At 43.3% G+C, this 16,328-nt stretch overlaps 1 protein-coding gene and 1 long non-coding RNA gene across 7 annotated transcripts in view; one reads left to right on the top strand and one right to left on the bottom strand.

Moving 5' to 3' along the window:
- Nucleotides 1-16,328, bottom strand: part of AUTS2 (activator of transcription and developmental regulator AUTS2) — a 679,139-nt gene that overhangs the window by 358,842 nt on the left and 303,969 nt on the right. The gene's annotated exons all lie outside the window — the stretch shown is intronic.
- Nucleotides 13,217-16,232, top strand: LOC309519677. Its single transcript, XR_014213961.1, has 3 exons — nucleotides 13,217-13,700; nucleotides 15,315-15,374; nucleotides 16,067-16,232. It is a non-coding gene; the product is annotated as an uncharacterized lncRNA (long non-coding RNA).

Below are 16,328 nucleotides of genomic sequence, written 5' to 3' on the forward strand. Positions count from 1 at the left end.
GAATCGATGTGTTTGAATTATGGTGCGGGAGGAGACTCTTGAGAGTCCCATGGACTGCAAGAAGATCAAACCTCTCCATTCTTAAGGAAATCAGCCCTGAGTGCTCACTGGAAGGACAGATCGTGAAGCTGAGGCTCCAATACTTTGGCCACCTGATGAGAAGACTCCCTGGAAAAGACCCTGATGTTGGGTAGGATGGAGGGCACAAGGAGAAGGGGGCAACAGAGGACCAGATGGCTGGATAGTGTTCTCGAAACTACCAGCATGAGTTTGACTAAACTGTGGGAGAAAGTGGAAGACAGAAGTGCCTGGTGTGCTCTGGTCCATGGGGTCACAAAGAGTCGGACACGACTAAACGACTAAACAACAGAGACCTATTAAATTGGTGTAGAGAAAAATGAGAGATTGTGTGTGTTTCCACCAACCCTCAGACTAAAAGGTTTGAGAAATGGGTTGGTATAATATTCCCGGGGACAGGTAGATCCATTTATTTCTGTAGCATGTTAATTCTGCATGTGCAATATTCCGGGGAGGGGGAATCTGAGATTTGTTTTTCTCCCCCACCTCTGAAAAGGAAGCCCACTTTGTAGAACTTTCTCTGAGTATTCTATATGCCTCACATACGCACAATGTCTGGACAACCCTAGATGCAAAATGGTAGCCAGGCTGCCCTTGACAGCGGTAGCAATGACAGAACGAAAAATAAGGAAGGCAACTTCTTCCTGCTGCTACTAATGGTGATCCCCACGCTTGCTAAACTATCAGAGAATTTGTCCTGCAGACATTTGGCGAAATATGCTCCCTCCCCCTGGCAGTGGAAATGGAGTAATAAAGCATCTAACCATTTGTTGACTTTCATGCTATCCAAACTCAGTTGCTTGAGACAACTGTCTCACTCTGTCTAATGGTAGGGCTGGCACAAAGTGACAGATCAGGTGGGAGGGATCCTTACCATGGAAAAATTCACCCTGTAACTGCAGAAGAGACCAACCTGGATCTGTGATCAAGCAGCCCACACCCAACATTATTGCACAGGTGAGCACTTGCTAGCCAGAGGAATTCGTGAGCATGAAATACAGGTGATCTGTTGGCTTCTGTTTTCTTTAGAGACTGAAGTTGTTTCAGAAACATAAACTTGTCATCAGGGATGGCAACCTTGCTCTTTAAGAATGACGGATTGCTTCCTACAAGTCTTAAATTAACATTACAAAGGCTTGACCTTGTGTACATTAAGTATTCCCTGGGGACATAGTGGAATATTTCATGAGTTGTTTCGTTTTGCTGTCTTTCGTTTTGATTACCTTGGGGATTTATTAAGACACACATTCCACACACCCATACAACTCAGTTCCCATATTCTGTTTCTTGGAGGGGCGCAGCTCATGGATGAATTGAGAATGCAAATTGATGTTGAAACTGCATTTAAAGTTCAAAGATGAAAGACTTTTATTTAAAGGAAACACTTTGAAATAAAGTAGCAAGCCCTTTTATCTGGGAGCATTTTCCTCTCCTAAAAAAAGAGAGAGAAGGGTGGGGGAAGCAATTAGATATACCCAAGGTACATAGTTTAGGAAAATGTTCATGCAGGGCTTTCTGGGGGGGGGAAGGGTGGTGGCAATAAAGGTCGACAATCTATACCAATATGAGATTTCGTATTATGCAAATTGCAGAGACAGGCCCTCTGATCTAGATCAGGACCACAGTGGGAGATAATGGGTTAAAATCTCTCTACACCTCCCCCAGTGTCGGGGTCCATCCTCCTTTCTGAATGAAACAAGTGTGCCCTCCAGGACAATCTATGTTGTTAATAGATTAGCATCTGGTTTAGGGTGTATGGGGTGTTGGGTAGTATCTCTGGTGTGGGACACATCATGCTCCTGCTAGGGTAGTTTGTCCACCTTGGGTCCCCACCCTGCACTCAGCTCCTTCTGTCGCTCCCAGAAGCTGTCAGCATGTGACAACAGCCACACTCCAGGAAATGGCTTTTGACTGGTTGACTAATCCAGGTGAGGGTAGCCAATGGGTCTTCAACCCTCAGAGAGGTAGGGACTTCCTCTGCATGTGAAGACAGGCTTCAGTGGATTGAGTGGACGAGACCAATAGTGGGCACAATGGTCAAGAAGGTGGTTTCCGCATGTGTTGTAGACAGAAGTGAGGGGCAGATGGGGCTCCTCATCCTGGGAAGGTAGGAAGGAAAACTCAGATCCTAAACCTCTGCTGCCTTGCAGGATATCTTCAGGAGAAGAAAAGACTAAGGAGTAAACCCTACACAAATCCAGAGTGGAGTCACTAAGATAGTTGGGTGCCTTGTACATCTCTTTCTGACAACTCCTGCAACCAAGCTGCAACATGTTGTCTGGATAGCCCAGGATCTCCATACACATTGCCCAGGTTTGCACCCCAGGGAGGTCACTTCAGTGCTTCTAATGCAGCAGATTGACTTCATCCCCAGAGGGACACTCCATCATCTATTGAGACAGAGGGATGCCCAAAACCTAGTTAATTGTTTCCTTCCCCCAAGTTTAGAGGAGCTAAGTGAGGGCTGGGAAACCTGTTTCTCTCCAGATGTTGTTGGACCACAGCTCCCACCATCCTAGATCACTGGCCACGCAGTCTGGGCCTAATGGGAGTTAGATCCCAAGAACATCTGGAAGGATGCAAGCTTCCCCTAGCCCTGAGCTAAATGTTCTCAGTGGCTTCTGCCTTGTTTAGCCCTGACCTGGCACCAGGTAGTGTGAACAGGCTGAAGGGCTTGAGGAGTATGCAGGACCCCTTGAATCCAATCTTGAATATTTACTGAAGGGTCTTCTGGGTTGAGAGATGATGAAGAACCCTTGGAGCAGCCAGAGGAGAATGTGCAGCACTCCTTCCCCAGTCCTTGAGAGTGCAGATGCCAAGACTTTGGGTCCAGACCAAAGAGCGATGACCAAGTGCATGCCTATGTACCCCAAAACAGCAGTCTATTTGTGAATAAGGGGTCTGGATGTGAGTAAGCAATCCCTCAGGCCTGTGCAGAGCTTGTCTGAGGCCTGGGGGAGGAGTCTCCAGTAGGCTTGGAGGCCTGGGGCGTTGTTGGCATAACAGTGTAAGTCTGGCAGACCTCCGGTGGGGCCTGCTGGCCTGTTTAGCCCTCTGGGGCAAGTGTACCTGGCTGCCCCTCCTGATAGCATGAGCCAGCTGCTACTCCTTTGCTGGGAGTGCGGTTAGAGTGTTGTTTAGGAAGCCAGAGTCCACAAGACCTTCTATTCTGGAGCCCAAACTTCATTCGACATTGACCTTGGACTGCTGCACCACTTTGTCTCTGCACCATGACCTAGACTGATACTCTACACTTAACCTTGGTTTGTTTGCACTATGCTGCCTCTGCAGCCCTGTTCTTTGGGCCAAAGGCTTAAATCTTTATACTAAATACAGGGCTTAAATCTCCTGTTACTGGGACCTACCTTAGGCCCTGAGAGGATCCCCCTAGAGTGTGACAGTGGTGTTTGCTTAAAGCGTAAACCTCTGAACAGATTGGTTGCATTTTATAGATGTGAGCCAATAATTTTTGTTCACATTAAGTAAAGGGATATGGATCGTGCTCCCTTTAAAAAGAATAGCCAATTCACTCTTTATGTCTAGGAGGATCAGTGTAGTTTGTAGCAGTTGCTATGAAGTCTAGAAGCAGCCACGCTCTTTTACCTTTGAGATGTTTGCAGACACACTGCTGGACTTCTTAGCAGTAACTTAACACCAAAATACGGCTGGTCGGGGCATTTATGATTATTAACCAGCTGTAAACACACTTCATTGGGTAGCAAAGGAAGTGATATCCTTAGAATCCGCTCTGCAGAAGCAAGACTTGACAAGGGAGGTGGAGGGAAACCGCCCCAAATTCATCGCAGCTCGCCAAGTCTGTTGGAGACCCATAATGAAATACAGTTCTGTCAATCTCAGCCCCTGGGTAACATTTTCACTTCTGCATTCCATTTTCAGTTTAGGTCGAGATTTCGTAAAGACGACAGCAAGCAGCATTCCACGTCCCAGGTGACCCGATCGGCTCCGATTTAGTCTTTGAATGTTGCAAATTAAATTCCCTCATCAGTCTTCTAATCACTCTTACCAGATGGGGCTTGTGCTCAATTTTGGATCCACAGGAAATTTAATGGTTATTGTTTCTGTTTAAATAGGAGATTATTGCATTTTAATAAGTTCTCTTTGGGACTCCGAGCAACAATGGAGCGCTATGAATTACTGTAGATAGCTGTTACGGCATGCTGGGGAAAAATCAAGTTACTAAGTGTGACAAGTTGCTTTTTCTTTTCCTTCCAGCAATCGCTCGGAGTGTATTTACCACCAAATTAAGTATGTGCCGTGGGGATAATATTTTTATCCTGCCGAGGGGGGAAGGAGCTTGTCTGTGGATTTTCATTAAAATGACACATCTGTTCAGCAATTTCATAAAGTAATTCTGCTGAAAGTTTTATCAGCTAATTTTAATTATTCACTCCAGTGGGTTGAATACAGGATTCATCATGTTGAATTAATACATTTGACGGGAATTTCACAAAAAGGGGGGGGGGGAGCCATTCGGAGGAAGGGGTGGAAAGAGAAGACTGAGGGGGGGGGAGAAGCAATCAACAAATTGAATTGTCATGCAATATGGATTAAATTGAGATTCTTTAATTAGGATAAGCCTAAGATTCAGTATTTTAAAGGTATTAGAAAGCTTAGCAATACAGTGGCGAAGATTAAGAAAATGCAATTAAATATTACACTTTAGATACATTCGGTGTATCATATGGGCAGGGAAGACAAGAGGCCTATTCAAATCAGGATTTTTAAGAGAATGACTTTCCTAGGTTTTCAAATGGCGAGGAATATCAGAGTCGGCATACAGCGTGGCTCCAGAAACCGCCTCCCGCACAAGAAATCATAAAAAAGGAGGGGGAGAGAATAACCAAGATAAATAACAAACACTAGATATAAAGGAAGCTACCTCATACCAAGTCAAACTAATGGTCCATCTTGCTCAGTACAGTGGTACCTTGGGTTAAATACTTAATTCAATCCGGAGGTCCTTTCTTAACCTGAAGCACCACTTTAGCTAATGGGGCCTCCTGCTGCTGCCATGCTGCTGGAGCACAATTTCTGTTCTCATCCTGAAGCAAAGTTCTTAACCTAAAGCACTATTTCTGGGTTAGCGGAGTCTGTAACCTGAAGCATATGTAACCTGAAGTGTATGTAACCCGAGGTACCCCTGTATTGTCTACACTGTCCAGTTCTCCAGGGTTTCAGTCCTACCTGGAGATTTTAGGGATGCTAAGCAGATGCTTTACCACCAAGCTGCAAGATGAAATCCATTACAGTCGCACCTTGGATCCCAAATGCCTTGTGAGTGGAACGTTTTGGCTCCTGAACGCCACAAACCTGGAAATGAGCGCTCTGGTTTGCGAACCTTCTTTGGAACCCGAACATCTGCCGTGGCTTCAGATTGGCCACAGAAGCTTCCTGCGGCCAATTGGAAGCTGCGCCTTGGTTTCTGAACATTTTGGAAGTCGAACGGACTTCCGGAACGGATTCTGTTCGACTTCCGAGGTACCACTGTAGCTGAAAAAACCCTTTTGATGAAAGAGAAAGTGCTTCTCTATTTAGCATGAGATGTAAGATGATGATTAAGAAGACGACATTTAAAACTGCAGGTGGCAAACCTATTTACAACGCCCCCCCTCTCACACACAGGTGGGAATGCTTCATTGAGAGATACCTGCTGCATCTCATTTTTATCCCGTCCAACTGTTCCGGAGCCAAAACTGGGTGTGCATCTTCTGGGATGCATTTCTGGGGTGTAGGTAAGCCAAGGCTCCCAGGTAAGCCAAGTGAACTGTGCCACACTCTTAACCTCCCCCCCCCAGTCCCATCCCATTATTATTATTATTATTATTATTATTATTATTATTATTATTTACCGCAATGCAATTTTTCTCAAGCAATCCACCAAGGATTTGATCAACGGGAAACAATGGAAGAAAAATAACCTCCCTGCTTTGCAGTCATGTCAAGGGGCTGGGAGGAGATTTAGTCCTTTGGATCCAAGATTTTATTTACTCTCCTGGGCATGCCCCATTGGCATACACCAATCCATATCAGTTTGTAGCTGTTATTGATATTTTTTAAAATATAAAGTCTTCTCCTAATTGACATATTTCCATACGCAACTTTCCCGCAAGACATTTTTCTACATCATTTCTCGCCAAGGTGCCCGTTTTTTTGCCTTGTTTGTTTGTTTAAAGGTCTGCACTGCAGAATGTAGAGAAGTGCAAATTATCAAATTATAACTTTGAATATTGGTTTGGAAACTGCACAAAAATGTGGAGCAAACCAATTCTTACCCCCATCCCTACTGGTAGCTGCCATATTTCAATGCCCTCCCCCCAGTGCTATTTTTTTCTTTTTAAAAAGAGGACCACATCCCTTGTTCTCTTATAATGGCAATGGTGTCCACCTGAGAGATGCCAGAACTGAGTTCCAGTGAATTCCGGCTGAGAAAAAGCACTGCCTGCCCCAAATCCCATGGAACAATGCTACATTCCAGTCACTGGAGTTAAGAGAACAACGATCACGCCACTGAGGTCAGAACCCAAGCATAGAAAAGGAGTGTAAATGCCACACAAAAAATATTGATGAAAGCACTGTTCAGGTAAGTGTGGGTCACATCCACACCATTCCAGTTGTCATATTTCAAAAAATGAAAATCCAGACACAGAAGTGTTTTGTTTTTTTCAAAATCGCCGAATAAAATGGTGTCTTGTAGCTATTATTTTTACGAAATTTGCAAAAAGTAAAAAAATCAACACCTCCGATATGGGCTGCCTTATGCCTGGGTTTCCACAGATCTTTCAAGCGCTTTTCGAAAATCCTGCCCAGACACCATTTTTGAAGGGGAAATTCCGGACGAATGGCAGCCCTCCACACCATACATTGAAAGCACCTTTAGCATGTATAGCTTCCTCCCAAGAATCCTAGGATATGTAGTTCATAAGGCTACAGTTCCCAGGATTTTTTGGAGGGCGGGTGGCCACGTGTGTAAATCTCACGGAAAATTCTCCATGCAGGTATTGTCCAAATGCATTTAATGCACATGATTTCCTCCAAAAGGGAACCATAGTTTACCCACCACAGAGCTACAGTTCACAGCACCCTTAACAAACCACTGTTCCGTTGTTATTGTTGTTGTTGCTGCTGCTGCTGTTGCTGCTACTGTTGTTGTTTTGGGGATCCAGGTGCTTTAAATACATGGTGTGGATGTAACCATGCCGAAACCACATAACACCGGTCTTGAAAGACCTACATTGGCTCCCAGTAGTTTCTGAGCACAATTCAAAGTGTTGGTGTTGACCTTTAAAGCCCTAAACGGCCTCGGCCCAGTATACCTGAAGGAGCGTCTCCACCCCCATCGTTCAGCCAGGATGCTGAGGTCCAGCTCCGAGGGCCTTCTGGCAGTTCTCTCATTGCAAGAAGCAAAGCTACAGGGAACCAGGCAGAGGGCCTTCTCGGTAGTGGTGCCCGCCCTGTGGAACGCCCTCCCATCAGATGTCAAAGAGATAAACAACTATCTGACATTCAGAAGACATCTTAAGGCAGCCCTGTTCAGGGAAGTTTTTAATGTATGACATATTAGTGTATTTTTGGTCTTTGTGGAAGCCACCCAGAGTGGCTGGGGAAACCCAAATGCGGGGTACAAATAAATTATTATTATTATTATTATTATTATTATTATTATTATGAAGAGACATGGGGAGTGCGAGGGAGGAGAAATATGTCAAAAGTTCTGTAGGAGAAGCAGAATTGTGGAGACAAACAGGAGCTCTGACGGATGGCAGGAAAGCCATTTTCAATACAGCCTGAGCAAGTGAGAGGAGGGGAAAGTTACCTGGGAAAATGAATATTCTTTTTACAAAAATACATACAGACACACACACACACACACACACACTTGTTGGAGGCACTTTATCCCGCTGCTTAAATAAGTATTTTGTATAATTTCAAAAGCTGTCATTTCCTGAAGTGTAACCCATTAAGGCAGTATGAGGGAGTTTTACTTGCAAGTGAAAATATTGTGAAAAGTCATTCTGAACCATTAGCTGGCCTGTTGATAGCTTTCTCAAAGGTATGCCTGGATTTCACTGTAATTACAGCAGAGTTCCATTATGCAACTTTTTCTCTGGCAATTGGGGAGCGGGTGCTAAAAGGGGGAAATAAGGGATATTTTTCATCTCGAGTGAGTGTGGAAATGTTGCTTTTTTTAGGGGGGAGGGGGTTTGCGGCCAGGCAGGCAGCTTACCATGAGAAACAGTCATGACATCAGACTTATTTCTTAAAACACGGGGTGGTATCCACTAAGCTTCATGCAAAGCAGACCTGCTGAACCTAATGAACCTAAGTTAGGTCCATTAACTTCATTGGGTCCACATCGAGTAAAGGTTTACTGAATGCTACCCATAAGACTGTATCAAATGTTAGCACTAGCCAGAGTTCCCCTGTTTAAATCAATGAGCATGACTTAGGTTTAACAATTTCAGGAGGTCTAATCTGAGCATGCCTAACAGTAGATGGAATCCATGGGCATAAATGACAGCGATGGCTGGCATGTTCCCATAATGACTTGCTGCAAATGATGCCACGGGATGCCAAAGCACTATTCAAGAAGCACCGACTTGAGGGCGAAAGATGGTGATGCCCAGTAACGCCTCTGGAATACCACCAGGTAACTTCTTGCCTCTGAGAATCTGTAGAATTTCTCCTGCCTCCTGAAAAAACCACATATGTACAATTATACCATTTTTAACAGTCATGGATTCTATTACTTATATTCCTGCCTGATCACATGGAGATCTTTGTAGGTAGTCCCCCATGGTTCAGGTGTGCAGTTTATAACAATTAGGTACCATGAGTTCAGTGTTGTGGGTCGAAGCCGGTGAAACAGAACACCAAACATGGAGGGGTAGCCACTACCGCAGAAGCTAGAATGAGTATTCAAGATGACCTTAGCAAACTGTAGAACTTGACCCAAACTGACAAAATGAATTTCAGTTGGGAAAAATTTAGGTTCTGCAATTAGTTAGGAATAATCAGATTCTGTTATCCTAAGTAAGAAACAGATTTAATAGAATCCATAAACTGTGATAATGTGCCACGTGCAAGTCAATTAATTGATTGCCATTTTTTTAATTAAAAAAAAATGTCGTAAAATCCCACAGTTGTATACTGTATCCTATCAAGTATATTGTGTACAGAATTTATGGTATTTTCAATAAAAAGCATGCTTCTCTTTTAAGGACATCAAATTTATATCAGTTTTTTAAATCCACCATTTAGTACAATTATTCCTGACCATTTACACATCAAACTGGGTGACTCCTTTCCCCCCCTGCCCAGATAGTGAACCTCCCCTCCCCTGGCACGACATTCTGGACTTATCGTAATCATAGATGTAGTTGAGTGGGAAACAGTTAAAAAGAGTGAGAAACTGCTATCATGCTCCGCTAAGGTATAACCCGATGAGCAAAATTGACAGGAAAATTGTGTACAAACAGCCCCCCAACCCATAATGGGTTTCCTCTCCTTTGAACTTCATGCCTACTCTTCAAAGAAATCTCTTAAGTGGTTGTCATGTTCTCATCAACGGTGATGGCAGACATGAATTTTGCTGTGACACACTGTATTCTTTCTTACGGTGGCTTCAAAGATAACATCAGCATTATTTTCAAGGTGTAACAAGGGAATCAGGAGGTCAACATGATGGGTAGCAGTCAACCTCAGTCCTGATTTAGCATGAAGGCACCTCTCTTTGCGGCATTCAGCAGCCGTGCAAAGCCAGATGCAGGCCGTGCAAATTCAACTGACAGAGGAAGTTAGACTCTGTGGTGTCAATTAAGTGATAACCTAAATCAGCACAAGTTAATAAGCCCTTTAAAGAAACACTGTTTGAAAACGTGCCAGATAATTCCGATTTGTTTAAAGATGGGCTCCCTTATGAATACATAATTTTTTACCACCGAAATATTCAATCACAGAAAACAGCACCCAATATTTTTATACCTGGAAATGCCCCCAGATTTATTACTGTTGTTGCTTATCTGGATAAAATATAGTTTCAGCCATATGACAGACTCCCAAGAGTGTAGCATTGTCAATTATTTGATTCCACTCCTATAGAAACACCACGGTGGAGAACATCATTCATATAGGAATGTTTAAAACAGGCATCCCCAACCTGCGGCCCTCCATATGCCTACAACTCCCATGATCCCTAGCCAACAGGACTAGTGTTCAGGGATGATGGGAATTGTAGTTCAAAAACATCTGGAGGGCTGAAGGTTGGGGATGCCTGGTTTAAAGTGTGGGATAGGCAGTCTCATATACCCAACATGCTTAAGTCTAGTTAATGCACAAAGGGGTTAAGCCATAGAGCAAGTTGTTCTGCTAGGTTTAGCTAGGTCAGCTCTCTCTCACACCTTGGGAGGAAGGGTTATCAAGCTCTTTGTTCTTCCATTCCACCATGTGGACCCTACCAGTAAGGAGGTCTGAGATGGTTGCTCCAAGCTCAGACCGCTTGGCTCAAGCAAGCCATCTTTGTGTTCCTATACAAATAAATTAGAAACATTCACCACTTTGGAACCTGAGTTTTACTGCCTATGTTTTCTCGACTGCTGCATGGAAAAGCATGTGAATCTGACCTTTGAAGAGTTTGTAAGTAAACCATTTTTAACTTACCAAATATGTAGTTTCTTTCTATGCTAAGGGAAGAGGGGAACTTAGATGGGGACAATTTAATGGTCTAACAGCCTATATTTCCACACTTTGCTGCTCATTTTGTGATTTTAAATCTCTGCTATGGTTCTCTCACCAAAGATTACTTGCCCCAAAGCTGGATCTAGGCATTCAGGAATCCTCCTTTTAAATACTTATTTTTTTCTGTAACACCAAATTCCAACATAAAGCAGGCATGGGCAGACAGTGTCCTAGGGCCTGAGTTGATGGGGTGGGGAGAACAGAAACTAGTGAAACAATTTCAGAGAGAGAGAGAGAGAAAGAGAGGGGGGGGAGAAGAAAGAAGAGAGAAAAGGGGTGCCCCAGTAGGGGCATGACAGCAATCCAATTTTGTTTGCATTTTAATAACCCTAATTCACACTTCTCAAACCAATACGTGGGTGAAAACATAGCAATAATCTGAAACACACCTCCAAATTTTGTGATGCAGTTATCCAGCTAAGGATTAAAGAAGTAAGGAAGTAAGAAAGTTAGGGACAGAGGGAGGGAGGGAGGGATGTAATTGTGTGAAAATGTGGAGAACTTAATTTAAGGTTGAAGAAACAAGAAACTGAGAGAAACCAATATTGCCAGATTATTCCATCCTCATGCCACACCCATCATTGGCTTCAGCTTCCCCCATCCCTCATTACTAACATGAAGTCCCAAACATATTACCTTCAAGAGAATGTGGTATCAAAAGAAAACAGGTTCTCTATCCCTTATTTAAAGGAACAGGTTCTGCTGAGTGATCCAACTCACCCAGGTTCTCGAGAGACCCAGTGGTCTTGGCGATCTGGCCTAAAGTCCTGCCCTGAAGGTACCACCGGCAGTAGCTTTTGGGCTATGCTTTCTGTCAAGTCTCACATCTTAAGTCTATGTTTCTGTGCCAATGTGCAATTGTAAGAATTACAAAATACAAAGTGATGGTAGGTGGTGGACAAATAAAATTTGGTGTTAATAAAGCATAATAACGATTTATGACAAGATGCACAGATCTCAAACCACAAGAAAGAAAGGACTCTCACACACAGGGGTGTGTGCTTGTGTTTCTTTTTGTTAATTTAAAACAATTACATGGAAGACACACTTGCAAATCGCTGGTGTCTCTGTGCATCCGAATGGCTTTGTTGAGGAGCATGTGTTGTGCGCTACACTGTTTATTAACAGGAAATGAAGCCAAAAGCTAAGAAGAAAAGGAATGCTAAATTTAAGATTATGTGAAAACAGAGTGAATTGGTGAATTGATTTAATTGGAGCATGAAAAGGGACACTTAAATTAGCTTCCTCTGGGACTGGAAGGGAAGACGATGGGAACACACACCAACTCACAGGCATAGTGGGAAAAATTCTCTGTAAATTTGACATTTCAGAAGTATTTACATCTAGTTGAACCACAAGGCCAGCAACATAAACTTCTGGTGTCAATTTCCCATCATCTGCTTCCGAATCCCAGCTGAAGCTAATGCTAACATGTATTTCACGAAGACAGACAATTTCAAATACTGAAATGTTTGAAACTATGGATATGTCAAGGCCCTGGGCTCAGAAGAGAGGTGGGCGAGTCTTTCAAGTCTGCCTCAGTGCCTCATTTCTGCAGCATTAAACTCAGTTCTCTACATTTCCTGAAATTATTTTTTATTCTTATCAAGTTCACGTGAAAATTCGCCAGCATTTAAGTGTGAATTCCCCCTAATATACAAATACGGGAATGCAATTTTGGCAGATGTACATGTTTCTGCAAGCATTTTACCTTGACAGAGTGACATTTATGTTCCTTTGACTCAAACATGCTTTTAAAAAGCACACTTTCTCCTAATCAATGCATTTTTTTAGTGATGATGATGATGATGATGATGATGATGATGATTTATTTCTACCCTGCCCATCTGACTGGGTTTCCCCAGCCACTCTGGGTGGCTTCTAACAGAAGGTTAAAAATACATTGGAGAACTTTGAATGTGAAAGGATACAAACATGAAAATAGCATGCTGAATCAGGGTGGTGTCCCAGCTAGCCAAGAATCCTGTTCTCACTGTGGCCAACCAGAAGTCCCCATGGAAAACCCAAAAGCAGGACCCGAATTCAACAGCACTCTCCCCATTTTTTATTCCTGACATCTGTTATATAGATACATACTATATCTGAAAGTAGAAGTGGAACATGCCCACACTGCTCAAACATGGTTGTCCTGGGTGACAGTGTTACCAAAGTAATGCAGTTGGAGTCCAGAGAGAAATTAAATCCTAGTAATAGTTTGCTTATGCGCTGCTCTTGTTCAGTTTGCCTCCTTGAGGAAAAAACAAACAGAGAGGCTTTCCCTTTCTGAGCAGTTCTGCTCTAGTCCATAGCACGGAGACATAAGACCTAACTCCCTCAAAGCTACACAGCCAATCAGAGCACATCCTGCCTCACAAAGGGTCATACCACCTCCCTGGTTACTAAGCAACACCTCCACCCTCTCCCCTTTGCCATTGGTTAACAGAATTAACCGTTTAGTTGCCCATGGGATGATCTTGACTGTTGCACTTCCAACAGAAAGAGACATGGCGCATGCGGCTGGACAACAGTCCAATGTGAGCCAGAAACCAGGGGACAAATCACTAATCAGGCTCAAGTGGCCAATCAGAAGGCAGGACCAAAGGAGAACCAAGAATGCATGAGGAGACCAGAGCGCAAGAAGACTGGGTTGACTTCAGAAAGCTCAACTAGGACAGGAAGCCTTTTTATATGTCTAGATGGATCCAATGGCCAGTCCAGGTGGATTCAGTCTAGGGCTTGAAGGTTCTGGGAAGCTGCCACCTCCAGTTCAACTGGCCACCACCATATGAAAGAGCCACACACAAATCCTGCAATTCTGGGCAGACAGGCAGGAATCTGGTCACTTGCTCATTTTGCATTGGGAGCAGGCAAGGGACGGTATCACCCAAACAATTTTTTTGAGCTAGGGTTTAAAAACGCCTTTGGTAGACCCTCTACAACGTGATGTGATGTAATGCGATGTAATAAAGAAGGAAAGAGAATGGAGACAAAGTAAAAGAGAGCAGAGTCTTTGTTCCAGCCCAATGGAAGTAGTGAGCAGATAAGTGTGTTCAGCCCGGCTGCCATACGGTGCGCTCTGCATTTACACATACAAGACAAAACATGCCGAACAAAAACTGTTGAAAACAACAGAAGGAGCAATAACAAGGATAATATATCAACATGTGTGGGGTCCCCCCCCCCGCTTTTGCTTCTTCTTTTTTTAAATGGTACTCAACAGCTTTTGAAGACTCACATTCATGTTTGGTGGCTCAGGCATAGGAACAGATGTTGCCTCTAAAGGGTGAGGGACTTTTGCTTTATTCATTCCTTATCCATTCAAAGAAAACTTTGCCTAGGTGCTATGAGGTAAGACATGAGTCTGCCTCACACTCTGGCGGCAGCCCTTATTTCTGCGACGTGCCCATGTTAAATCACAGCCCCTGTTTTTGCCTTTTGCAGATGCCCGGTTTGAAAGAAATGAGGTTCTTGTATGTTGCAAGAATTGCCCTTTCACAGAGGCTGCAATCCTACCCTCACTTCACTAGGAATAAGCCCTGTTGGACTCAATGGGACTTCTGAATCAGCATATATAGACCAGCACAGCCCAATTGTTTGTTCAAGCATCAGTATTACATCTTAAAGTCCACAAACTGATGCAACTGTACTTATGGCAGAAAACTGAAAGAAATCATAATAGCTCAGGTGGTACAGCATGAGAATTTTAATCACAGGCTCATGGGTTCAAGCCCCATGTTGGGTGAAAGATTCCTGCACTGCAGGAGGTTGAACTAGATTATCTTTGTGGTCCCTTCCAACGGACTTGGTCCTGTATACCTGAAGGAGCGTCTCCACCCCCATCATTCAGCCCAGCACTGAGGGCCTTCTGGTGGTTCCCTCATTGTGAGAAGTGAGGTTACAGGGAACCAGGCAGAAGGCCTTCTCGGTGGTGGTGCCTGCCCTGTGGAACGCCCTCTGATCAGATGTCAAGGAAATAAGCAACTATCCTACTTTTAAAAGACATCTGAAGGCAGCCATGTTTAGGGAAGTTTTTATTATTTAATGCTGTATTGATTTTAATATTTGATTGGGAGCCACCCAGAGTGGCTGGGGAAGCCAGATGGGCTGTGTATAAATATTATTGTTGTTGTTGTTGTTATTCCAACTCTACAATTCTGTGATTCTCTGACATATTTCTCCCACCCTGGTAGGGATGTTGGAGAAATCAAATGGAAATGGGAGCCAAAATGGCCAACATTCATTTATTTCTTCCATGTCAAGAATGGAAATCTATCCAGTGATTACAATTGGCATTTTCTGTTGTCACTTTCAGCTGGTAAACAACACGATAGTGTTTCCAGCTAATTTGCAGTGTGTTTCCTTGGCACTGAAATGGATGGGGTGGAATAACGCAATGACCGTGTAATTTGTACAATAATGTAAATTCCATAAGTGTTGCAAGTATGCGATAGAAAACTGCAATACAATTAACATGGTTTTAGGCTGAAGACAAACTGCAGCAGTATGGAAGCAGTGCTGCAGGCCTTGCCTTCTTACTAAAGGTAGATAAATACAATGAATCCCAAACTGCTGATGAAAAACTAAATTTCTTAAAGTATATTACCATTCCCTTTAATAAAACAAACAAATCTACAGATACATGTCTGATGTTGTATGCTACCAAAAAAGAACAAATGGGTATTTTTAAACATTGGCTATGGAAAGCTATTGAAATTCAAGTGTTCTCTCATTCCTCAAAAGAATACTTTTCTTTTCTTTTTTGCTAAGAGGTCATGACCTGGTGCTTTTTTTCTTTCTCTCTTCCAAAGAGCAGTCGGGGTGTGTGTGTAAATAAGAGTAAAAGGCCACTTGAACCCTCGAAGATCGGATCTAAGAAACTGTCCTGGAGCCCATTTAACACAAGGCTGTAACATTTTAAGCATCTCCTGGCCACTGTCTCCAAAGGGAAAGCTCATGTCATCCCTTCCATTTTCCCATTGTACACATCATTTCCTGGCGAATTCAGGATTTATTCCCCAGCTAAACCTTTCTTGACAGGTTTGTTATCTGCTCACCCAGTCGGTGAGCCCCAGAGAGTCAGGGCCTAGCTGTTAGAGAGCGGGAAAGAGGAGGAGGGGAAAGAAAAGGGACTGGGAAATAGGGCGAGTAAATGTCAAGTGAACTGCCAAAGATGGATATTATAGCTGCTGGGGGCCTTGGAGAGTATCATGCGTCTTTTGTGTCTATTTTACAGTCTGTGCTTCATGTAAGACGGCAGGGCTGAGCAGAGTATTGATTTACTCCTGGGCATCTACACACCACTTTAGGATTACAGGGTCGACCAAGAAAATATCCACTGGCTTAAACCAACAGACGCTCCTGTATACAAAACAAACTCAAAATGATGATTTCCAATCTACTTTCTTATGTTTCAGCCATTCCGTTTAATTAAAACATCTTGTTATGCAGTGATCCAGTAGGTTAAGACATTTGACTTCATGTTCAATAATATTATA

This window comes from Podarcis vaucheri, assembly GCF_965113315.1.
Source record: "Podarcis vaucheri genome assembly, chromosome: 15".
Lineage (NCBI taxonomy): Eukaryota > Metazoa > Chordata > Lepidosauria > Squamata > Lacertidae > Podarcis > Podarcis vaucheri.